Below are 27,133 nucleotides of genomic sequence, written 5' to 3' on the forward strand. Positions count from 1 at the left end.
GAGAAATATCTTCCCTGGAGTGTTATACCGTGATAAGACAGGCACTTTCACAATCTTTAGTGAAATAACTCATATATGTTATTCTTTGTGGATAGGGCCCTACAAACATTTGGAGTTGCATTCAGATCTAGAAGTAGATGCTCTCTATTGACTTGGTGTGATATGTTAGGGTTGCGTCATCTGCATTCGGACGGACTTCAGGTGTTGTCTCTATGTGACTGATTATCACAGTACTCTCAATGAGCTGTTGTGGTCAAGTGTTCCAGGATAGACAGCTGGCCAGGAGTAGATTTAAGTGCCTACCATTCTCAATGATGAGAATTGCTGTGATTACTGAATCCATTTGACATTACCAGGTTTTCTGTCTAGAGGCACAGTCCACTGCCCCTCATGTTCAATATTTAAATATCTAGGAGAGGGCCTAAGTGTCTCTTTGAATATCTTCATTCTCCTGAGGGTTGTTAAGTTACTGCCATCAAGATACACGAGATTCTGCAGTAAACGCTTGTCAGATGCCGTGGCTATCATGGTGACGGACATGAGCGAGCCCAACTCCTGGAAGCAGGCTATGAAGTGTCCGGTGGTGGGTGGGGGAGGCATGCTGCTAGAACCCATGCAGAGCCAGAGCCAGTATGTGGAGGGCAGCTCAGCTGCCTGGATCTGAATATGTCTGGAGTGTCCCCTTAATCAGGGCAGCAAGATATCTGGGGGTCCATCATGCTGGTGATTGGCTATTTGTCTTTTGTGGGCCTCCTGGCCTCCTGTCTGTGTCTGGAGCTTTCAAAAAGCAGATCCAGCCCCCCTAGAAGAGCTTGGACAAATCCCTCCTTCATTCGGTTTCAACTAGATATCTCTCAAGTCTACTTTCTGGCCCTGGCAGTGAACTGGCTCCAAGCCTCCTACCTGTATAAACTCTATCAGCAATACCACTTCCTGGAGGGTCAGATTGCTATCCATTACGACCGTGGCCTTGTCTCCATAGTCCTCTTTGGCCTAGTAGCCTCCTCCCTGTGGACTGGCTGGGTCATACGAAGTCCTGTGTCATTTTCTCCCTCACTTACTCTCTATGCTGCATAACCAAGCTCATTCAAGACTATCTTGGGCTGTTGGTGGGAGTACTTTGTGGGCTGTCCATTGTTCTCCTCTTCTCTGCCTTTGAGGCTTGGTACATCCATGCACACATGGAGAGGCATGACTTTGCTGCTGAGTGGATCCCAGCTGTATTTGCCGGAGCTGCCTTCAGGAACCATGTGCTGGGTGTGTCAGCAGATGTGGCAGCTGAAAATGTGGCTAGTTGGATGGAACTGTGGCCGGTAGCACCCAGTGTGGCTGCCATCTCTCTTTTGGCTCGAGTGAGGGCCTTGACTGTTGAAAACTCGGGAGAGAATTATGACTGTCAGCAGTGCCTTCTCTGAGACCTGTGCTGGAGGCCTGTGCTGCCTCCTGTCTTACCGCTGGGTGATGCTGCTGGGTGTCCTGTTTGAGAGTGTCATCTTCATCTTTATCTTTGTCTTCCTCTGGACACCTGTGCTACACCTACCTGGGCCCCACTGGGCATTGTGTTCTCCAGATTCATGGCTGCCAGCCTTCTGGATTCTTCCCTGTACCAAATCGCCGCCTCCAAGAGCTACCACTTTAAAACCATGCACCTACTTTCCCTCGCTGTCCTCATTGTTGTCTTCTCTCTCCTTGTGTTGATTTTCTACTTCAGTCCAGGCCAAGAAAATCCTGTGGAATCCTTTGTCACCCTTTTACTTATTGAATTGGACTTTGGGCTCTACTTTCCCAGCATGAGCTTCCTGTGAAGGAAAGTGATCCTTGAGACAACACTGGCTGGTATTCTCAATTGGTTCTGAGGGCCCCTCCATTTACTCGCCTGTCTAGGGCTCCTTGTCTCCATGACAGTGATTGGAAAATGGGCATCAGGAATATGTTTAGCATCTGCTCTGCCATCATGGTGACAACACTGCTGGCATAGGCAGAACTCTTCACTGTCATGAGACACAACACTGTGTTGTGGGGGCCCTGGCACACCATGGAGCTCTATGCTCCTGAGCTTTGATTCTATCAGACAAGGGGTCTGAGATGGGCTGTGGAACCCCACCTGCACAACTATGACTCACTTTGTGACTCTGTCATACAGCCCCTCTGGCATGGTGAGCTGCTGAGAGTGGTGGCTCCTGTTTATTATCCTAGTGCTGGAGAAGCAGAGGCAGAAGTTTGCAGTATCAGCTTGGCCTACACAGTACGTTTCAGTACAGTGTGGACTATAATGTGAGGCCCTGTTTGAAAACACAAAGAAGGGCAAGTGAGACATCTGAAACATACTTGTTCTCAAGCCTGATTAATTGAGTTCAATCCCTGCAAGGTGAGTAAATATCAATGGAGAGAACAGACTCCACAAAGACATCTTTAGACCTTCACCCTTATACGGTGGCTCATGTGTGTGCATATGTGTGTGTGCATGCTCACGGACACACAGATACATTATAAGGACACAAATTTGTCTCCTCAGCTTAATGGGCAACTTTAACCTCAGTATTGGGATACTCATAGAATAGTAGATTCCATGGTGCTGTTAGACATATATCAGCTAGGTGTGGCAGCACGTTCAATGTTCCATGGTAGACTATATTTCAAAAAACAAGAGAGAGGGACTGGATTAAGGGGCATTTGTTGAGCCTCCCTGATCCCGGTCCACAGGTCACTGCTCCCAAACCCCTTGGGAGAGAGAGCTCGCCGCCCAGACAGGTGGGCACTCCTGAGACTGCAGAGCGGAAGAGACCACCAATACTGCCCACCCCTGCCCACATCCCTGGCCCAAGAGGAAACTGTATATAGCCTCTGGGAACCTGAAGATAGGGGCACTCTTAGAGCAGACCCCCTGCAGTCCAGACACCTCCAGAACCTGAAGAGAATCAGTCACAGTTCTCTGCATCCAAATCCCGTGGGAGGGAGAGTTAAATCTTTAGAGGGGCAGACATACCTGTGAAGACAGAAGAGACTACACTCTGCCCACATTTCTGACTCCAGAGGAAAACACCTAACACCATCTGGGACCCCGGTGCACCGGGGCTCTGGGAAAAGGTGGCGCAGACCCTCCAAGTTGCTGCCCTCACAGAGAGTTCAGAAGCAGCCCCCCCACGAGCAACTTGAGCTAAGAGACTACAGGTAAGACAAACTTTTCTGCTCCAAGAGACCTGCCTGGTGGACTCAGGACACACGCCCACAGGAACAGCTGAAGACCAGTAGACAGGAAAGACTACACGGCCGAAAGCAGAACACTCTGCTCCCATAACTGTCTGAAAGAAAACAGGAAAACAGGTCTACAGCACTCCTGACACACAGGCATATAGGACAGTCTAGCCACTGTCAGAAATAGCAGAAAAAGATAACACCAGAGACAACCTGATGGCGAGAGGAAAGTGCAGGAACCCAAGCAACAGAAACCAAGACTACATAGCATCATCGGAGCCCAATTCTACCACCAAAACAAACACTGAATATCCAAACACACTAGAAAAGCAAGATCTAGATTTAAAATCACATTTGATCATAATCATGGAGGACTTCAAGAAAGACATGAAGAACTCCCTTAGAGAAATGCAAGAAAACATAAATAAACAAGTGGAAGCCTATAGAGAGGAATCACAAAAATCCCTGAAAGAATTCCAGGAAAACACAATCAAACAGGTGAAGGAGTTAAAAATGGAAATAGAAGCAATAAAGAAAGGATACAGGGAAACAACTGTGGATATAGCAAACCAAAGGAAGAGACAAGGAGCCGTAGATACAAGCTTCACCAACAAAATACAAGAGATAGAAGAGAGAATTTCAGGAGCAGAAGATTCCATAGAAATCATTGACACAACAGTCAGAGATAATGTAAAACAGAAAAAGCTACTGGTCCAATACATACAGGAAATCCAGGACTCAATGAGAAGATCAAACCTAAGGATAATAGGTATAGAAGAGAGTGAAGACTCCCAGCTCAAAGGACCAGTAAATACTTTCAACAAAATCATAGAAGAAAATTTTCCTAACCTTAAAGATATGCCCATAAACATACAAAAAGCCTAAAGAACTCCAAAAAGATTGGACCAGAAAAGAAACTCCTCTCGTCACATAATAGTCAAAACACCAAGTGCACAAAATAAAGTAAGAATATTAAAAGCAGTAAGGGAAAAAGGTCAAGTAACATATAAAGGCAGACCTATCAGAATCACACCAGACTTCTCCACAGAGACTATGAAAGCCAGAAGATCCTGGGCAGATGTCATACAGACCCTAAGAGAACACAAATGCCAGCAAGGGTTACTGTATCCTGCAAAACTCTCAATTAACATAGAAGGAGAAACCAAGATATTCCATGACAAAAACAAATTTACACAATATCTTTATACAAATCCGGTGCTACAAAAGATAATAAATAGTAAAGCCCAACATAAGGAGGCAAGCTGCTCCCTAGAAAAAGCAAGAAACTAATTGTCTTGCAACAAAACAAAGAGAAGACAAGCACACAAACATAATCTCACATCCAAATATGAATATAACAGGAAGCAACAATCACTATTCCTTAATATCTCTCAACATCAGTGGACTCAACTCCCCAATAAAAAGACACATATTAACAAACTGGATATGCAATGAGGATCCAGCAGTCTGCTGCCTACAGGAAACATACCTCACAGACAAAGACAGACACTACCTCAGAGTGAAAGACTGAAAAACAACTTTCCAAGCAAATGGTCTGAGGAAGCAAGGTGGAGTAGCCATTCTAATATCGAATAAAATCAATTTTCAACTAAAAGTCATCAAAAAAGATAAGGAAGGACACTTCATATTCATCAAAGGAAAAATCCACCAAGATGAACTCTCAATCCTAAATATCTATGCTCCAAATACAAGGGCACCTATATACATAAAAGAAGCCTTACTAAAGCTCAATGCACACATTGCACCTCACACAATAATAACAGGAGATTTCAACACCCCACACTCATCAATGGACAGATCATGGAAACAGAAATTAAAAGGAGACATAGACAGACTAAAAGAAATCATGAACCAAATGGATTTAAAGATCTTTATAGAACATTCTATCCTAAAACAAAAGAATATACCTTCTTCTCACCACATCAGGGTACTTTCTCCAAAATCGACCATATAATTGGTCATAAAACAGGCTTCAGTAGATACAGAAAGATAGAAATAATCCCATGAGCCCTATCAGATCACCACGGGCTAAAGCTGGTCTTCAAGAACAATAAGGGAAGAACGCAGACATATACATGGAAGTTGAACAATGCTCTACTCAATGATAACCTGGTCAAGGAGGAAATAAAGAAAGAAATTAAAGACTTCTTAGAATTTAATGAAAATGAAGGTACAACATACCCAAACTTATGGGACACAATGAAAGCTGTGCTAAGAGGAAAACTCATAGCTCTGAGTGCCTGCAGAAAGAAACAGGAGAGAGCATATGTCACCAGCTTGAAAGCACACCTAAAAGCTCTAGAACAAAAAGAAGCAAATACACCTAGGAGGAGTAGAAGGCAGGAAGTAATCAAACTCATAGAAGGAATTCGGTAGTGCTCCATCTGTTTCAATTTTGTGCAATAGTTTGGATAGTATTGGTATTAGGTCCTCTATGAAGGTCTGATAGAATTCTGCACTCAACCTGTCTGGACCTGGGCTCTTTTTGGTTGGGAGACCTTTAATGACTGCTTCTATTTCATTAGGAGTTATGGGGTTGTTTTACTGGTTTATCTGCTCCTGATTTAACTTCGGTACCTGGTATCTGTCAAGAAATTGTCCATTTCCTGCAGATTTTCAAGTTTTGTTGAATATAGGCTTTTATACTAAGATCTGATGATTTATTGAATTTCCTCTGATTCTGTAGTTATGTCTCCCTTTTCATTTCTGATTTTGTTAATTTGGACACACTCTCTGTGTCCTCTCGTTAGTCTGGCTAAGGGTTTATCTATCTTGTTGACTTTCTCAAAGAACCAACTTTTGGTTCTCTAACACCAGGACCTCTACACTATCCCATCCCTGCATCTTCACCTTCCATGCACTAATCGTTCATCCGTCTCCTCCTGTACAAAACTTCTGATGATTTTTCCCAATTATTTCACTTCTATCATGCAGCCTGAGCGCATCTGTGGATTAATCCACCAATCAAACAATGTTTTGGGTATCGACTCTCTCTTACATTGGTGATGGTGTAGCAGATGGGTCTCTCACATCTCTCTTAAAGGAAAGACATGTTGCCGTCATGGAGGTACTTAAATATGTTTCTTGCCCCACTATTCATAATAGTTAAGGTAGGGAGCCCACCTTGGTAGCCAGCAATGGAAGAATAAAGGTTTCTGTTGCTGTGATAAATACCATGACCAAAGGCATCTCCTGGACATTGGGGTTCATTTCACCTTACACCTCATCTTACATCATCAAAGGAAATCGGAGCAAGAGCTCAAAGCACAAACTGACACAAAAGTTATGGAGGAATTCTCTTTATTGTCTTGCTCGCCATAGCTTGCTGAGCCTGCTTTCTCCTATTTCCCAAGATTGCCAGCCTAGATATGGCAATAGTCATTGTGATATTGGACTTCCTACATCGAACACCAATAAAGAAAATGCCCTACACACTTGCCTACAGAACACACTTTTTTCAATTAAGATTGTTTTTCTATAAATTACCTTAACTTGTGTCCAGTTGACAAGAAAAAACTGGCCAGCACAACAGAATAGAATTTTTCTCAGTCATAAAGAAGAATACAGTCAACACTCTCTGCAAGATCATGGATGCAACTAGAGATAACCACATTGAGTGAACCAAGGCAGTCTGAAGAAGACAAATGTATGTTATCCCTATTGTGGTTCCTACACAGTCACATTAGATCATGTAATCACATATTAATGAAAATAGAAATGAAGTTGCCTAGGGAAACAAGGGAAGAATGATGGGGAGGAGGGAAGGATGGAGTAGGGTAAGGGGATACACTCAACAAGGGATCTACACTTACAAGAAATTTAAAACTATTAATAAATTTATTTGTGGTCGTGTGTAGATATGTGCATCAGAACACATGTATGGACGTCAGAGAACAACTTACTGGAGTTGGTGTCTCCTTCTATCATATGAATCCCAGGGATCAAAGTCAGGACACCAAGCTTACAAATGAGTATCTTGGTCCACTAAAGCACCTCATTTTTTTTTAACAAGCACGAGTAATGTTTAATTTTCCAAAAGATAAATTAGGAGAAAAATCTCATTGTGACAGTTTCCCACCCCTACATACCCTTAGGAGATACATTTGGTCAGGTAGGTAAGGCTGCCTGAACTTCAGAACATGAATCAAAAAAAATTTAAATAGATGCATAGAAAAAAACAGAATATTTTGTCCATGCATTTGAAGCACTAATGTTAAAATGGTCTTGAGAGGCCAAACTTACTCCTTCTTGGGACTGGATTTTATCTTAGAAAGAAAAAAAGAAAAGAAAAGAAAATCCTGAGACTCGACCTTCAGCTGAACCCAAACTGTACCCAAGTACCAGGAAGGACCTTAGGACTTGTCCTTGGACTGAGTCTCTCCCTAGCAACAGTCAATTGAAGATTAGTCTGATTGTTTTAGTTGTATTTTCAGACCATTTGTGATTCTTCATGGTCTTGCTTTAGAGCACCTGCCTGTCATCTTACAATATTCATTCAATTAGATGCTTGCCAGGATGGGCACCCCTCACTCACTCCCACTTCCTATAAGACCTTGTCTCGATAAGAGTTCAGGGCTGCTTCACCAAGGCGGTGAGTAAGCCCAAGCTTGAGTTTGTAATAAAGAGACCCTAACGTGATTGCATTGAAGTCTGCTCCTGGTTGGTCTTCTGGGCTCATGAATGAGGCACATAGTCTTATGGCCCAAGGATATCTACAAGTTTAATGTAATATCTGTCAAAATTAAAATATGAGTCATACCTGGTGGCATAAGCATTCAGTCCCGACTACGTGGAAGGTTAAGGCAGGAGGGCTGTAAGTCCAAGACCAGTTGGACTACAGAATGAATTCAAATGCAGTCTGGGCAACTCAACGAGGCCCTTTCTCAAAGTTAAAATAAAAGAAAACATGGGCATGACATCATTGGTCTGGGGGGTATTGTTTAGATTTGATCCCCCAAAACACAGGCAACAGAAGCAGTGCATAAATGGGAGCACATGGGAGTAGTCCCACACAGTGTTAGACATCTATGGACTAAGAAAAAATGTCTATAGATGCACACCTGATAAGAGATTAATATGCAACATTGATTAGGAACTCAACCCTCTAGTAAAACAAAGAGCCCAATGAAAGAATGGGCAAAAGACCTGTGCATGTGGCTAACAGAGACATGAAAATTATGGTTGAAACCACTAATCACAATGACAGTGAGGTGTCTCCTCACACAGAAAGTGTTAATCAGACTTAGAGGAGGTACTGTATCCATTCTTCCTTTGAGGGACATCTGGGTTGTTTCCAGCTTCTGGCTATTGTAGATAAGGCTGCTATGAACATAGTGGAGCATGTGTCCTTGTTAGAGGTTGGAGCATCTTTTGGGTATATGCCCAGGAGTGGTATAGCTGGGTCTTCAGGTAGAGCAATTCCCAATTTTCTGAGAACCTCCAGATTGATTTCCAAAGTGGTTGTACCAGTTTGTAGTCCCATCAGAAATAGAGAAGAATTCCTCTTTCTCCCATCCATGCCAGTATCTGCTGTCGCCTAAGTTTTGATCTTAGTCATTCTGATTGGTGTGAGGTGGAATTTTAGGGTCACTTTGATTTGCATTTCCCTGATGACTAAGGAAGTTGAACATTTCTTTAAGTGTTTCTCAGCCAATCGAGATTTCTCAGTTGAGATTTCTCTGTTTAGCTTTATACCCCATTTTTTAATTGTGTTATTTGGTTTTCTTTATTTTGGATATTAGCCCTCTATTGGATGTAGGGTTGGTAAAGATCTTTTCCCAATCCGTAGGTTGCCAGATTGTCTTATTGACAATGTCCTTACAGAAGCTTTTCAGTTTCATGAGGTCCCATTTGTCAATTGTTGATCTTAGAGCCTAAGCCATTGGTGTTCTGTTCAGGAAATTTTCCCCTGTGTCAATGTGTTCAAGGCTGTTCCCACTTTCTCTTCTATTAGATTCAGTGCCTGAATGCATCTCCCTGTTCTGCTGCCATTGGGTGCTGGGTTTTGGGGAAGCTCAGGGGGTGGGAGAACACAGTCTAAGATGAGGCAGGTTGAAGTTGGGGTTCTTTGATTCTCAGGAATCTGGTTGCTGCTGGGGTGCTGCACAGAGGAGTTGGGATCAAAGGATCAGGGGTCCATGGGCCTGCAATGAGGCCAGGACTATTGGGAGCTCGTGGCTGAGAATAGCAACTAGACCAGGGCCAGGGGAAATGGCAGTTCTGGCTTAGCTCGTTGGTAGTGCTTGTCCTGAGCTTAGTGATGGTTGTCTGGAAACACAGAGAGGCCTTCTACAGGAGACTTAGGCTGTGCTCTGTAGCAAGTGCCTTCTCCATGCTCTCTCTCCATGGTGGTTTCGATGGAAGAGACAGCCCATGTTTATCCATACCATTTATTGACTGTTCATTGTGGAAAATACATGCATACCAGTTCCTCAGGGTGGACCAGAGGTTAAATACGTTTTGCCGGAAGGAATGTCCGGGAGGGGAAGATTATTGGCTAAACCCTCAGGGCCTCTAGATACCTCATTAGCATGGTGACCTCTGTTCTGGGCTACTCCACTGATGTGGGGAGTGTGGTCACATGTTCTACGTCAGGAATCTGGCAGGGATAAGTGAGCCACCTACCATCTCATGTGGCCTGGGTGCCAGGGACTCTGAACCTGCTCAGGCTATTGTTGTCCCACAGCTCTTCCTTTTCTTTTCTTAAAGGAGAGGTGTCATCAGAGGGACTGTCTCTTACATTATTTGTAGTGAAAATTTTGGGTTGGGTGGGGAGTAAGTATAAAAATAAAACACAACTAAGTCAGAGGGGTAACAAAGGGTGGGGGCTAGGAAGACAAGGGGTTATTGAAAAAATAAATTGTTCAGTAGGTTGAATAGTTAGTGAGGGTATTAACATTGGTTTTCCATAGACATCATTTAAGTTTCCTCAAGTTTGGTAGCCATTAGGTGCAGACAAGAGGGTTCATCTGTTGGTGGAAGGTCCCAAGGCTGTCATCTGTGGGTCTCAGAGTCTGTCTCAGAAGTCTTTAGTCAGATGGTGTGTCTGGACAAAGGCAGCTTCATTGCTGCTGGCAGGTTCAAGGAGATGGTGGGTTGGGCAGGCTCCGTCTGGTCTGTGGCAATGAAAGACCCTCAGATTGAGGAGACTCTTGCTCCAATTCCGAGGACACCCACCACCCCACAAACACGAGGGACTCAGTCTTGATGTAAAAACAAGAGGTTTACTTTGGGATACCAATGCATTGGGGCTCGACACGGTCCTCACGCAGGAGGGATGTGAAGAGCCTCAAACAGCAGAAATGTACAGTTTATATAGTCACACAGCTTCATTAGCTCAGTTATTCCGGTGCCAAGGATATCTGACTAGGCAGATGTTTTCCAGAGTTCCCAGGACAAGGCTGCAACCATATCAATGCAGCCATTTCAGTACCAAGGACGTCTGACTTGACAAATGTTTTTTGTCCTGCAGTACAATCTATAGTGGTCAGTCAGCTTCCCGGAGGTGTTTCCTGCCTTGTAATTGTCCTGTAGTAAATACGATCTATACCATCTGTTCTTATGGTCAGGCAGCTTCCTAGAGAGTGGGTGGGAATGTGCTTTCTGTACTTTCTGGTCTATTGTCTAATGTCTAGGGGCTAAGCAAGAACCAGCTTAAAAGATTCTCATTCTTAAGAAATGGCTGCACTAATATCAAACGGGGATCTTTCAGCAGCAGTGCTGTCTTTTCCCCTTTTGTAGAGATAAAACTGTAGAGTAATCACAACAGAGGAGCAGAACCCCAACAGGGTAGCGAGTCGTGTATGTTAAGCTTGGAACAGTTTGCTTGGGAGCACATTATGGTCTGTTGCTATCGTTAGGACCAATGTTGGGATAGAAGTCTCGGCTGGAGCCCAGATAAGTATGGTTACATGTGGAGAGGTTTAATGAGAGAAGAGTAGAAGGGGGGAGGAACAAAGGCCGGCCATGAGAACTTGGAGGGAAAGGGGGGTGTAGACAGAAGGGATAGGGAAGAGGGGAAGAGCAGGGAAGAGAAGAGAGCAAAGAGAGAGCAAGAGAAGTAAGAGGAAGGGGGGAGCAAGCAGCCCCTTATATAGTCAGGCACAGCTGGCTGTTGCCAGGCAACTGTGGGGCGGAGCATGCTGCCAGGTAGCTGTGGGGGTGGAGCTTAGACAGAAAACCAACAGTTACGGTCCTGAAAAAAAAAAAAAAAAAGCAAGGTTGCTTGAGGAATTTAGCCCTGGATCTGTGTTATATAAAGGAAATAAGAGGGAAAAGTTGAGGATTTATCTGCTTTGGATGGCTGAAGAAGAAAATACCATGTTAATTATGTATTTGGGATAGGCAATAACAGCTTGTCTGTAAAAGGAAACTAGTTGCTAATTAAGGATTAAATAATGGTTATCAGCATAGTTGGTTTGACCTATGGGAGTAGATTAAATATGATCTTTGAAACTTAAAAGAAATTTTAAACAAATTAAAAAATCTTAGGACAATTTTAGGATAGAAGGCATGAATGCTAGGAAGAAAAATAAACATTTAAATAGAGAAGCGTGAAGAATTTTGGGTTAAAGATTTCTCAGCAGTAAGATCTTATCTATTGTCTTTGCTTGGTGGGCTCTTTTCGCCTAGATGCAGTGTGTGTGGGAGGGACCTGCTCTGCCATGCTGTGGGTCGTGTGCTCTGGCAGCCGGTCCTCATTCCTCAGTCCCCCTTCTCTCCCCCCAGCTTGTTTTTTTTTTTTTTTTTTTTTTTGGCAGGTATTGGTAGAAGGTGTATACCTTAAAAGTAGAGCAGGAAGAGAAGAGTGGTACCATATTAGAGGGAGTCAGGCAGTACCCATAGCAGCATCGTTGCTGGAGTTAGGCACGTCGGTGGGAGAGAACAAGCACCTGGCCCACTTTTCAGCCTGAACCACACAGAGCCATGTGGCAGGTCTGCGGGGCTCGGGGTGTGGCAGAAAGCAGAGGGCCAGTTGGTTGGGCGGGCTGCAGGAGCTCAGAAAAACAAGTCTGAAGAGTGCTATTAAAAGTCAAAGGGGTAAGGGAGCCAGGAACTGAGAATGAAGGATTAAAGCAGCTAGAGCGAAGGGGGAGGGGGAGGAGGAAAGAAGGAGAAAGGGGTCAGGGAGAGAAGAGAAGAAGAGGATAAGAAGAAGAAGGAGGAGGAGGAGGAGGAGGAGGAGGAGAAGGAGAAGGAGAAGAAGAAGAAGAAGAAGAAGAAGAAGAAGAAGAAGAAGAAGAAGAAGAAGAAGAAGAAGAAGAAGGAGAGAGAGACAGAGAGAGACAGAGAAAGACAGAGACAGAGACACAGAGAGAGGGGTAGGAGGTGGGGCAAGGGAGAAGGGGAGGAAGAGAGGGAGGGAGGGAGGGAGAAAGAGAGAGAATGGATGAGAGAAGCCTGGGTCTAAACTAATGTCAGGGGTTACTCAAGGTCCTTGTCTAATCTGGAGCTCTGGTGTAGGTCTGAGTGGGACAGCAGCAGGGGTATGCATCAGCAGGGCATGGGCCACATTGTAGCATCAGTTGTGGGCCCATGTTCTGCTTCACTGCAGGGGTGTAGGATATGCTGCTTGGGTGGGCAGAACATAGAGATATTGTAGGAAAAACCACTTAGCTCCCAAAGCCAACAGATTAAGGGGTGTGGCTTTTTGCATAATAAAGGGATGGCAGCTTGGAACTGGGGCAGAACAGTCTGAACTTCTGGGCAGGCGGAGATACAGGTGAAAGACTCCCGGAGAGGGGAGACCCTCACTCAAGCCTTGGGATGATGCGACCCCCCAAGAACTCATGTGAGTCCTTGCTGTAATCGCACAAGGTTTATTGGTAGGAACCAGTGCACTGGGGTCGAGACTGGTATCCCACACAGGGGTAGAGGAGTTTGACACTGAGTAGCTGAGAGAAGGGGTATTTAAAGGAAGAAACCATAACCCAAGGGGGTAGTGATGGCATCATTGGAAAATGTTGAGAATACCAGTGAAAGATCACAAGGAGAAGCTTCTTGTCTCTCAAGATTGCTTTTAAGATTGTAATCTAACTTTGTGTCAGCTAGTTCCTGGGAGAAGCCTCCTGTTATCTTTACTAGGTCAGAATCACGTACTTATCTTAAGCCCTTTTATCTAGTTCCTAGGAGAGCAGGCTCAAGAAATGTGACCTTTTTCCTACTTACAGATAGAGAGCAGGGTCTGGAATTTGAGGTATTTAGGGTTCCTTAGGGGCGAGATAGCATTTTAGCATTTTTCAACTTCTGACATCTTGGCTGTATTTTTTTTTAAATTCAGTTCTTTATAAAGTCCCTTGTTAAAAAAAAAAACAATAAAAACAAACCTTAAAGGGTGGGGCAAAGTTTTAAAAAGAAAAGGAAAGGAAAAGGACAGAATGATTCATTGCTTCTCCTCAGACTTCTCTTCAGCCTCGTCTCTGGCCTCCCTCACTGAAAGGGCTTCCAGCTTCTCAGCCACCTTTTCAGCATTATCAGTTTTGCCTGGTCCTTTCTTTTCTCTCTCTTCAATTTCTTTCCTGCATTCTTCGAACTTTGTTTTGAACTTTTGTGTGTTCTCAGCATTTAGGAAGCGGATGGCGAGCAGCTCAGGCTTGGGGCACTCATCAGCAAAGTCGGCGTGGGTATTCCAGACCCAGGCGCGGTCACTGCCAGCATTTGGCTTCAGCGCCATCATTGGTGTGATATAGTGGTTGGCGCATATCTTCAAGGTTTTGTCCCTCTTCATGAGAAGGCGGATGGTCCCTTTCTCCTTATGCTTCAGAAGCTTGACGTCTCCAGTGCCTCGCTCCTTCCATTCTGGGAGGTCATTCTCTGAAGCAAACCAGAACAGCTTTGCACGCATCTTAAAAAGTTCCTCTTCATCTTCCTCCAGTTTTAATTTCTTGCTCAGGAAGAGAACCTATTGGCTCAAACTGGGGGTCTTGGTTGGACTCATCTGTATTCTCTGTGGAAGTATCGTGGTCCTTGTGACTGTCCTTGGCGGCCGCCATGAGGGCGCGGCGACTGGGCTCGACTAGCTCAGGCGTCGCTGGCTTGGCGGCCTCTGGGCGGCTAGTCGCAGCTCCTTTCCTCCGCGTCTGACTCTGGCCTTGGGTGTATTTTTTATTCTTTCACAAGCAAATGCAAAGAGATGAAGACAGATGCAGAAGTGAGACTGAAGTGCTGGTCCAGCATGGTCTTGGTAGGGACAGAATGACATAGTTCCTGCCACTATGACATGGACCTCCATGAGTGTGGATGGCTGCCATGAGCATAAAGCTTGTTTGTATACTAAGGTACATATTTTCACATTCCTCCAAGGAATGTCCTCCCTGTTATCCTTAAAGACTCCATGATAACCTGAGACAGAATGAGTCTGCGAGGCAAAGGTTTGGCTAATGGTAAATGCTGGGACCTTCAGGACAGCTCTTAAGGCTGTGGGAAAGAACTCTGGAAACGTTAGTTAGAAAATATACAATTTCTCAAATGGGAAAAAAAAATAAGGATGCAATATGACGGGCTTCATGAATCTAAGGGAACAGAGGCAGCTGCGTTAATGAGTCAGCTTGTCAGAAAGAAAGCACCTCATTTTTAAAAAAGCCTATGTTGCCCCAACTATTGAGAGTTCAGTTGGAGAAAGCTGTCACCTGCCAGTACTTTCATTCCTGGATTGATACAGAAAATTGCTTTCTTCAAGTCCACACTTCTCCTGGATTAGCTTGAAGGGGTACAGAAAAATAAAGACCTGGGTCTGGCCATGTTCTGAGCACATATATCTATGTACCCCCTGTATTATATATGCACATTTAGGAAGTCCCTTGGGAAGGCTCATGAGGCCACACTCATCCTTGTGGATATACAGGCAGTTACTTGTGGCTGGTGGAGTAGTTTTCTTCTGTGGTGTAACACTGGTAAGGTCACATGCTTCTGAAAATAATATTAATCAAACTCACTGATTCTCTCTCTCTCTCTCTCTCTCTCTCTCTCTCTCTCTGTGTGTGTGTGTGTGTGAGAGAGAGAGAGAGAGAGAGAGAGAGAGCAGACAGACAGACAGACAGAGAAAGAGAGAGAGATTAGAGTAAGTTTTTATGAAGAAAAATATGGACAGGAGCAGAAGAGTGAACAAACAGTGGTAATATGAGTGAATATGCTCAAAATACCCTATAACCACCCTCCTCCAGAACCCACTGGACGGCATGATACCATGGATCTGAGGAGGCTGTCATTATCTTCATGTGGCTATGCATGTAATACCTTGAGAGGCTCCAAAGGATAGTTCCAAGCCCAGGTCATAAAGACAACCCTGTGTGACTATGTGACTCAAAGTGAAACAAAAAGACATGAGAGACAGAAAAGAAGCCTCCCACGGTGTTCTGGTCTCTCTTAACTGAATTACTAATCTATGCAGCCCTTGGCAGAGCAACCTGATAATGACACTCACTCAAATCTGACTCCCCATTACCCATGCTCAGGTGACCAAGGCTGTGTCAAGTTGCTTAGGCTAACTAACATCTTTGACTATCTTGAGTTTATGCAGAGAGAATGACCTAAGGTGAAGATTGGGAAACTGAAAAAGTTTTGTTGGCAGGAACACTACTACATGGGTAATTTCTCCATAAGGTTTCTGTGCATTGATCAGTAAAGGAAACTGATTAGGGTCAGAATCCAATACTGATAAATCTGCTAGTTTTATGAGTTGCTGAACATAAGGTGACGTGGAATGGTCCACAGGGAGAGAGAAGAAAGCTCGGCAGTGCCCTTACTCTTCCTTTTGCTGAATACACCTTCCCCTACTCTGTGTTGAGGGGCTGCTCATTTATTTACATGAATGTAGAGGCCAGTGTCACACGGCCTTTTAATTTTTTGTCTTATTTTTTAAGGATTTGAAAATTCTTTGAGAATTTTGTACATGTATGCAATATATTAGGATCACATGACCTACCCCCAACTACTCTTTGAACCATAATCCATTCTTCTCCAATTTCATGTTCTTTTCTTTCTTTATCTAAATATCATTGTGTTCAATTATTGCAGCCAATATGCAGTGACATTACACCACCCGTTAGAGCATGGGCAGCCTATCAGTGGTTATAACCCTAAGAAAAACAACTGTTCCTTTCCAAGATCACCAACTGCCAATACCTCTTGGGACTCATGAACCCATCCATATTTGAATGTTCACTGGCTTGCTCTTGTATTGGTAACCACAGCGGCTGAGATGTGCTGTGTTCTTAAGTTCAACAGCCATATCATACTCAGAAGACAGCATTTCACAGCACTCCTCCCTATACCCTGGCTCTTGTATTTTTTCCATACCCTCTTCTATGACGTTCCTTCAGTCCTGAGGTAGGGGGTTGTCATAGGTTTCCAGTTTAGGGCTGAGCACTCACAGTCACTTATTCTCAGCAATTTGACAATTTATACATCTCTGTATCTGCAACTGCCCACAAAAGATCCTACTCTGGCCATGGTTGAGAATAGCCCAGATATAAGATCCCAGACATCATAGGCCCTAGATAGGAATCTACTCATGTTATTTTGATAAATGATAATGTTGTCAAATTGCCCTCTAATCTACCTTACTTTTTGAGACAGGATTTCTATTTGAAATTAAAGTTCACTGCTTCATGTAGACAGACTCGATGGCCTCCGTACCTCTATCCCTGGGACATAGATATTCTAAGCAATCCTTTGTAGTTGACATCTGAAGTATCCTGTGACACTGGGAAACTTAGTGGGTGGATCTAATGCTACATTTCTATGTATAATGTCAGAAGTGGAGACTTGCTCCCTGGGGGTATAGCACATGCTTCCTTCCATCTGACCTGTAATAACAGTAAGCATGTCTATCCATGAACAACTTGTATATAAATTCAATCTCACCATGAGTTGATCTGCAATAAGATTTTGTTGCATTTATCCCAATTGTTTTTCCATTTTCAGTTTCAATGTCTGCTCTTACTTTTTCTAATATTTCATATTTGCTTTTGCACAATTTGGCTTTCCTGTCATTTGTTTTCTTATTTATTGCCTTTAAGGGTTTCGTTTTTATTTCCATTCGTGCACATAGATGTGTACCCAGGTGCATGTGTGTGCATGTGCATGTGCAGAACAGAAGAGAGACTTTCCTGGAGCTGGAGTTTCGGGTAGCTGCCTGACATGGTGCTCATAGTTATTCTCCATGGTTCCTCAAAACCATCAAAACGTTTTAATTACTGTGATATTCCTCCAATCACTATCATTTGTTTACTGATTTGAGGTTTTTTTCTCCATCAAAGGACAAAATTATAACCTTCCTTCAATGGTTTTGTAGTTGATTGTAGAATGGGGCAGTGGTTCTTTGCATGAAATAGAAGTTTTCCAATTCTCAGAAGAAAAAGTCTTTGGCTATAGACCCAGGGAAGGATTAAAAAAAGAACTCAAAGGACAGGAAAATGATCAATTCTTGAAGTAGTTATTCTGGTAAGGCAAAGATAGGGAGGCAATATAATAAATAAATGTCCAATTGTTTTGTGTGAAGTTATGTCAGCTTAATTCATCAATGAAATGATTAAGGAAAGAGGCCTTTAGTTTGACTTTTGAAGCTAATATATCAGAAAATTTTGGCAGTTATCCCTGTAATTTTGTTCCTTCAGAAAGTTCAAGAAAAGATTAATTTCTACATGATCATCCACCACTCATTATAAATCTATTTAAGTGTTGGGATGGCTACTTCTCACAGAAAACTTGTAACAACCTGAAATCAACTAGAAAGAGCATCTCAATGAGGGGCTCTATAAAGAGGCTGGCCTGTGAGTGCTATCGGTGATTGTCTTGATTGTCAGTTGATGTTGGAAAAGCCCAGTCTACTCTAAACTTCACTCTTCCCTGACCTTAGTAAAGTATATAAAAGTAAAACTTTAGCTCAGTGTCCATTCATGGCTCTGTTCTTGACTGTGAGCATGTTACCAGATTTCTCAAGCTTCTAATGCTGTGACTTCTATACAGGGAATCTTTTGTTCCATGTGTGGAATCATTTACATCCATAAAAACATTCTGTGAGCAATGAGTTTAGGCAGGATTAGGAGGTAGAAGACAGGGGAGAGAGGGCCAGGAAAGTGAATAGAAATTGAAGCCTACCTGGGGCTGGTATATCAACAGGACACCCACGATACATGGGATAGGTGATGCTTCAGGAAGTCTGTAAGGGTGAGTCTAACTGAGACTCCTACCAGTGGGAGATATGGAACCTGAAGTGGCCACCTCCTGCAGTCAGGCAAGACTTCTGGTGGAAGGATAAGGGCACCAACCTATCCATAAAACTTTGACCCAAATTTTTCCCTGCCTATAAAAAGTATAGGGAGAAAGAGGAGCAGAAACTCATGAGATGGCCAACCAGTGAGTATCCCAACTTGAGATCCATCCCATGGACAAGAACCAATCTCTGACATTATTAATGATACTCTATTATGCTTGAAACTGTTGTCTGAGACACTCCAAACAGCACCCAATGGAAACAGTTGTAGAAAACCACAGCCAAGCATTATGTAGATCTTACAGACCATTGCGAAAGAGTTGGTGGAAGGACTTGGGGACCCAGAGAGTATAGGAATTCTACAAAAAGACAGAGTCAACTAGCCTGGATACTTGAGGGCTCTCAGACACTGAACCACCAGCCAAGTATACATGGGCTAGACCTAGACCTCACCACAAATGTAGCAGATGTGAATCTTAGTCTTCAGGTGGGACACACACACACACACACACACACACACACACACACACACACACCACAAATGGAACTGGAGATGTGCCTGACCCTGACTGTGAACCTTCTTCTCCTAACTTGGCTGCCTTGTCTGACATCAAGAGGATGTGAGGATGTGCCCAGGTCTGCAGTGTCTTGATGTACCAGTTTGGATTGGTACCAAGGGGGACATCCCTTTTCTTGGAAAGAAGGGGTGGAGGATGGAGTTGATTATGTTAGGGGACAATGGCAGTAGAAGGAGGTTGTGATCAGGATGTCAAATGAATAAATAAATAAATGGAAAAAGTATGGAAAATAAAAATAACAAAAAGGGAAGTGTGGGGTAGTGAGACATCCAAGCGAAACAGACAGGTTCAGGAAGGCATTCACCCTGAACAATGATGGAGACAGTTGCATGAACCTGAGGAGAAGTAAACCTCATGTATCCAGACATAGAATAAATACATCTCGTGCTTGAGTTACAAGTTAGTCAGCAAACAAGCCCTAGCTTGTAATAATAATTCAGTCTAAGAGTCATTATTTTGGAGAACTTGGACATGCATGGAAAGTTCACAGTTACAGATAGCACACAATGAGTGACATAGAGAGTCCAAACTTAGAAAGGACTAGGCTTAACACCTAAATGTTCCAGCTGGAAGGCACAAACAAGTACTCCCTGGAAATAAAATAGGCTCCGAAGTTAATATGAGCAACTGAAGCTGAATGTATTTTACATGGCTCCTTTAAGACAAACTACTGATTTGCAACAAAGCCAGCTGAAGGGCACTTGAATGAAGCCTGTGAATAACTCACTGAGAGAGCAAATGCCTGTGTTGAGCATCAGCGTCTTGAGCAAGGCCAGGCACTTCATAGAGGGTGCAGTTGCAATTTCCTTGGCTAACTACTGCAGCAGCAGCTGACAGATACCACTGGTAAGCCTGCACACAGCTCAGAGCATGGTAGGATCACCTCTTCCTGTCCAGTATTTTGTTTTTTAAGTCTTGTCCTACAGGGCAGAGAAGGCTGAAGGAAATAGAAGCCAGGCCCAGACTGAAAAGCTCCAAACTTCTGAACTAGTAAGGTATTAAAATTAAAATCCATAAAAGGCCAAAGAAAAAGTCTTTAAAATAAATTTTAAATTAAAATAAATTTAAAGAAACAAGGAACATAAATATGAGAAGGAATGTGATCACACAGACCCTTCCAACTCTGTATAATGAAATTTTCAATGATTTAATGATAGAAATAAATGAGAAAGATTTAAATGACCTAATTGTAGCTGGTATGTTACCAATTATGATTACTTTGCATTGGTAATCCTTACTTTAATCTTGATAGCCATGATAGCATCTTCTAAAGTCCCTCATCAAAAAAAAGCATTAGAGGGACAAGAAGAGAAGAAAATGAAAATGGAAACAAATCTGAGGAGAAAAATTATAAATAAGAATTATAAATAATAATGAAGAAATTTCTATAATAATGATATAAAAATTTTTATATAATGATATAAAAAATGAAAAATGGGGATAAAACTTAGAAGAAAATATTAGAAAAATTATGAATAAAACTGAGGAAGATAATGTCTTGATAAAGGAATTCCACAAGATTATAAAAAACTCAAGTAGCAACTTTTAGAGATATGAGATTTTAAAAGATTTAAAGAAGTAACAACAATCTATGGCTTATATTAACCATATGTCACACAGATGCTTAATAACTGGGACATGAAAATGTTTTTAGAATTTTAAAACATTGGGGAGATTTGATGACAGTCATTTTAGAGTCACTCATCAATTACAGTGGCTGACATGGGGTGAGAGGAGACTTCACTCATGAAGCAATGAAATAGGACTAGTGGCACTGCTATTGTCAAGGATCAATTATTAGATGAGAGTTTATAGTCAGAATTGAGAGTTCAGATTGCCCTTGATATTATCCTAGAACAAAGTTGTACAATAGCCTTAAATGATTGGTGCAAGGTTGAACAACAGAAATGAGATGAATTGTGTACAAAAATAGCCAGGGGTTCAACTGAATCTTTCACTGACTTTTTTTTTAACAAAGATTACCCACAGCTCTAAATAGAGCAATATCAACTCCATCTGCTAGATAATTTTAAACTGAATCTTTGGCTTTTGAACCAACCAGAGTTTCCAGGGACTAAGCCACTACCCAAAGACTATACATGGACTGACCCTGGGCTCCAACCTCATAGGTAGCAATGACATAGGTAGTAAGAGCACCAGTGGAAGGGGAAGCCCTTGGTCCTGCTAAGACTGAACCCCCAGTGAATGTGATTGTTGCAGGGAGGGCGGTAATGGGGGGAGGATGGGGAGGGAAACACCCATAGAGATGGGGAGGGGGAGGGGTAAGGGGGATGTTGGCCTGGAAGCCGGGAAAGGGAATAACAATCAAAATGTAAATAAGAAATACCCAAGTTAATAAAGATGGAGAAAAAAAGAAAATGCTAATACGGAATGCAAAAAGAACATTATATCTGCACCTCTTTATGAATGGATTAAAATTATTGCAGATATAGAGCTTAATGTTCAAAATTCAGTTATGGTTGACAAACCCTGACAAAATATATAAAAACACAAAATGCCAGTTGCTTCATTCTGAAAGATTAGATCAGTCCCTAAAGGACTGTAACAATGAGTTTCTAAGGATAAACCCTATAGTAATCGTAATTCAGAGAGAAAGTTTCCTGGGAAATATAGAAGACATACAAAGAACAGACCTAATGCTGATGATGTAGGACATTAAAAGATATTCAAGGCAATTCCTAATGTCAGAAAACTAACTAAGGGGCTTTGATCAAAGCCCAACAGCAGCAGCAGCAGCAGCAGCAGCAGCAGCAGCAGCAGCAACAACAACAACAACAACAAGATGAGCCATTTTGTTCATTTCCAAAGAAAAAAGTATTCTAAGAACAAAACTAGGAAAATCAAAGCTGGATAGAACAAACAGAGCTGCTTAAAATTAAATTATTTAACAGTAGTAGAGTCACTCCTATGAATACAATGACAGATTCTAAATCTAAAATGAGGTATTCTAAAGATACATAAAAAAAAGCCAAACAGATATTTTGGCAACCTAGTATAAATGATAAGAGAACAAAGTTGAAATTACAATTAGATGGAATTGAGATGGACAGATTCGTGAGCACAGGAGCTAATACAATTACAGTATCACAAGATTTCTAGAATACAGTTCAAAGGGTTCTAGAATACACTTTGCCTGCTTCAAAAGGTTTCTACATAGCTGATAGGAACTGGGACATTGCCTCAGGTAAAAACAAGTCTAAAATAGATTAAGTGCACAGGACCAGAAGGTTAAATAAGAAAATTAAGGCCATATGTGGATAATATTGCCACACTCCTAAGGGGAAGAGACATATTGCAACAGTTGAAAACACAGATTAGCATTGATTCAACTTACAGAGTATAAAAGAGGAGATTTCCTATTAAAATTTTTTTATTAACTTGAGTAATTCTTATTTACATTTCGAATGTTATTCCCTTTCCAGGTTTCCAGGCCAACATGCCCCTAATCCCTCCCCCTCCCCTTCTTTATGGGTGTTCCCCTCCCCATTCTCCCCTCATTACCGCCCTCCCCTCAACAGTCACATTCACTGGGGGTTCAGTCTTAGCAGGACCAAGGGCTTCCCCTTCAACTGGTGATCTTACTAGGATATTCATTGCTACCTATGAGGTCAGAGTCCAGGGTCAGTCCATGCATAGCCTTTGGGTAGTGGCTTAGTACCTAGAAGCTCTGGTTGCTTGGCATTGTTGTTCATATGCAGTCTCAAGCCCCTTCAAGCTCTTCCAGTCCTTTCTCTGATTCCTTCAATGGGGGTCCTGTTCTCAGTTCAGTGGTTTGCTGCTGGCATTCGCCTCTGTATTTGCTGTATTCTGGCTGTGTCTCTCAGAAGAGATCTACATCCGGCTCCTGTCTGCCTGCACTTCTTTGCTTCATCCATCTTATCTAATTGGGTGGCTGTATATGTATGGGCCACATGTGGGACAGGCTCTGAATGGGTGTTCCTTCTGTGTCTGTTTTAATCTTTGCCTCCCTATACCCTCCCAAGGGTATTCTTGTTCCCCTTTTAAAGAAGGAGTGAAGCATTCACATTTTGATCATCTGTCTTGAGTTTCATGTGTTCTGTACATCTAGGGTAATTCAAGCATTTGGGCTAATAGCCACTTATGAATGAGTGCATACCATGTGTGTTTTTCTGTGATTGGGATGCCTCACTCAGGATGATATTTTCCAGTTCCAACCATTTGCCTATGAATTTCATGAAGTCATTGTTTTTGATAGCTGAGTAGTATTCCACTGCGTAGATGTACTGTTTTCTGTACACATTTCTCTGTTGAAGGGCATCTGGATTCTTTCCACTTTCTGGCTATTATAAATAAGGCTGCTATGAACAGAGTAGAGCACGTGTCTTTGTTATATGTTGGGTCAACTTTTGGGTATATGTCCAAGAGAGGTAGAGCTGGATCCTCAGGTAGTTCAATGTCCAATTTTCTGAGGAACCTCCAGACTGATTTCCAGAATGGTTGTACAAGTCTGCAATCCCACCAACAATGGAGGAGTGTTCCTCTTTCTCCGCATCCTTGCCAGCATTTGCTGTCACCTGAGTTTTTGATCTTAGCCATTTTCACTGGTGTGAGGTGAAATGTCAGGGTTGTTTTGATTTGCATTTCCCTTATGACTTATTGAACATTTTTTTTAGGTTTTGAACATTCCCTTATGACCCTTATTGAACATTTTTTTAGGTGTTTCTCAACCATTCAGCATTCCTCAGCTGTGAATTCTTTGTTTAGCTCTGAACCCCATTTTGTAATAGGCTTATTTGTCTCCCTGTGGTATAACTTCTTGAGTTCGTTGTATATTTTGGATATAAGGCCTCTATTTGTTGTAGGATTGGTAAAGATCTTTTCCCAATCTGTTGGTTGTCGTTTTGTCCTAACCACAGTGTCCTTTGCCTTACAGAAGCTTTGCAGTTTTATGAGATCCCATTTGTTGCTTCTTGATCTTAGAGCATAAGCCATTGGTGTTTTGTTCAGGAAATTTTTTCCAGTGCCCATGTGTTCGAAATGCTGCCCCAGTTTTTATTCTATTAGTTTGAGTGTATCTGGTTTGATGTGGAGGTCCTGGATCCACTTGGATTTAAGCTTTGTACAGGGTGATAAGCATGGATTGATCTGCATTCTTCTACATGTTGACCTCCAGTTGAACCAGCACCATTTGCTGAAAATGCTATCTTTTTTCCATTTGATGGTTTTGGCTCCTTTGTCAAAAATCAAGTGCCCATAGGTGTGTGGGTTCATTTCTGGGTCTTCAATTCTGTTCCATTGGTCTATCTGTCTGTCTCTGTATCAATACCATGCAGTTTTTATCACTATTGCTCTGTAATACTGCTTGAGTTCAGGGATAGTGATTCCCCCTGAAGTCCTTTTATTGTTGAGGATAGTTTTAGCTATCCTGGGTTTTTGTTATTCCAGATGAATTTGCAAATTGTTCTGTCTAACTCTTTGAAGAATTGGATTGGTATTTTGATGGGGATTGCATTGAATCTGTAGATCGCTTTTGGTTAAATGGCCATTTTTACTATATATACCTGCCAATCCATGATCATGGGAGATCTTTCCATCTTCTGAGGTCTTCTTCCATTTATTTCTTCAGAGGCTTGAAGTTCTTATTGTACAGATCTTTTACTTTTTTGGTTGAAGTCACACCGAGGTACTTTATATTATTTGGCACTATTATGAAGGGTGTCATTTCCCTAATTTCTTTCTCGGCTTGTTTCTCTTTTGTGTAGAGGAAGGCTACTGATTTATTTGAGTTAATTTTATACCCAGCCACTTTGCTGAAGTTGTTTATCAGCTTTAGTAGTTCTCTGGTGGAACTTTTGGGATCACTTAAATATACAATCATATGACCTGCAAATAGTGATATTTTGACTTCTTCTTTTCCAATCTGTATCCACTTGATCTCCTTTTGTTGTCTGATTGCTCTGGCTAGAACTTCAAGAACTATATTGAATAAGTAGGGAGAGAGTGGGCAGCCTTGTCTAGTCCCTGATTTTAGTGGGATTGCTTCAAGTTTCTCTCCATTTAGTTTAATGTTAGCAACTGCTTTGCTGTATATGGCTTTTACTATGTTTAGGGATGGGCCTTGAATTCCTATTCTTTCCAGGACTTTTATCATGCAGGGGTGTTGAATTTTGTCAAATGCTTTCTCAGTATCTAATGAAATGATCATGTGGTTTTGTTCTTTCAGTTTGTTTATATAATGGATCACATTGATGGTTTTCTGTATATTTAACCATCCCTGCATGCCTAGGATGAAGCCTACTTGATCATGGTGGATGATTGTTTTGATGTGCTCTTGGATTCGGTTTGCCAGAATTTTATTGAGTATTTTTGCGTCGATATTCATAAGGGAATTTGGTCTGAAGTTTTCTTTCTTTTTGGGTCTTTGTGTGGTTTAGGTATAAGAGTAATTGTGGCTTCATAGAAGGAATTCCGTAGTGATCCATCTGTTTCAATTTTGTGGAATAGTTTGGATAGTATTGTTATGAGGTCTTCTATGAAGGTGTGATAGAATTCTGCACTAAACCCGTCTGGACCTGGGCTCTTTTTGGTTGGGAGACCTTTAATGAGTGCTTCTATTTCCTTAGGAGTTATGGGGTTGTTTAGATGGTTTATCTTTTCCTGATTTAACTTTGGTACCTGTTATCTGTCTAGGAAATTGTCCATTTCTTCCAGATTTTCCAGTTTTGTTGAATATAGGCTTTTGTAGCAAGATCTGATGATTTTTTGAATTTCCTCTGAATCTGTAGTTATGTCTCCCTTTTCATTTCTGATTTTGTTAATTTGGACACACTCTCTGTGTCCTCTCGTTAGTCTAGCTAAGGGTTTATCTATCTTGTTGATTTTCTCAAAGAACCAACTTTTGGTTCTGTTGATTCTTTCTATGGTCCTTTTTGTTTCTACTTGTTTGATTTCAGCTCTGAGTTTGATTATTTCCTGTCTTCTACTCCTCCTGGGTGTATTTGTTTCTTTTTGTTCTAGAGCTTTTAGGTGTGCTGTCAAACTGGTGACATATGCTCTCTCCTGTTTCTTTCTGCAGGCACTCAGAGCTATGAGGTTTTCTCTTAGCACAGCTTTCCTTGTGTCCCATAAGTTTGGGTATGTTGTACCTTCATTTTCATTAAATTCTAAGAAGTTTGTAATTTCTTTCTTTATGTCTTCCCTGACCAGGTTATCATTGAGTAGAGGATTGTTCAACTTCTACGTATATGTGGGCGTTCTTCCCTTATTGTTATTGAAGACCAGCTTTATCCCGTGGTGGTCTGATAGCATGCATGGGATTATTTCTATCTTTCTGTACCCGTGAGGACCATTTTTTGACCAATTATATGGTCAATTTTGGAGAAAGTACCATGAGGAACTGAGAAGAATTTATATCCTTTTGCTTTAGGATAGAATGTTCTATAAATATCTGTTAAGTCCACTTGGTTTATGACTTCTCTTAGTCTGTCTATGTCTCTGTTTAATTTCTGTTTCCATGACCTGTCCATGAGCGACATGTCATGAGTGAGTGGAGTGTTGAAATCACCTACTATTATTGTGTGAGGTGCAATGTGTGTTTTGAGCTTTAGTAAGGTTTCTTTTATGTATGTAGGTGCTCTTGTATTTGGGGCATAGATATTTAGGATTGAGAGTTCATCTTGGTGGATTTTTCCTTTGATGAATATGAAGTGTCCTTCCTTATCTTTTTTGATGACTTTTAGTTGAAGATTGACTTTATTTGGTATTAGAATGGCTGCTCCAGCTTGCTTCTTCTGACCATTTACTTGGAAAGTTGTTTTCCAGCCTTTCACTCTGAGGTCTGTCTTTGTCTCTGAGGTGTGTTTCCTGTAGGCAGCAGAATGCAGGGTCCTCATTGAGTATCCAGTTTGTTTTTTTTTTTTTCTTTCTTTTTTTATTATTAACTTGAGTATTTCTTATATACATTTCAAGTGTTATTCCCTTTCCCCGTTTCCGGACAAACATCACCCTCCCCCCTCCCCTTCCTTATGGGTGTTCCCCTCCCAAACCTCCCCCCATTGCCACCCTCCCCGCATAGTCTAGTTCACTGGGGGTTCAGTCTTAGCAGGACCCAGGGCTTCCCCTTCCACTGGTGCTCTTACTAGGA

The 27,133-nt window shown here is 42.0% G+C and overlaps 1 pseudogene; it reads right to left on the minus strand.

Moving 5' to 3' along the window:
• Nucleotides 1-13,505: 13,505 nt before the first annotated feature.
• Ranbp1-ps2 (RAN binding protein 1, pseudogene 2) lies at nucleotides 13,506-14,287 on the minus strand (annotated as a pseudogene).
• Nucleotides 14,288-27,133: the final 12,846 nt, after the last annotated feature.

The sequence above is a fragment of the Rattus norvegicus genome, chromosome 12 (assembly GCF_036323735.1).
Source record: "Rattus norvegicus strain BN/NHsdMcwi chromosome 12, GRCr8, whole genome shotgun sequence".
NCBI lineage: Eukaryota > Metazoa > Chordata > Mammalia > Rodentia > Muridae > Rattus > Rattus norvegicus.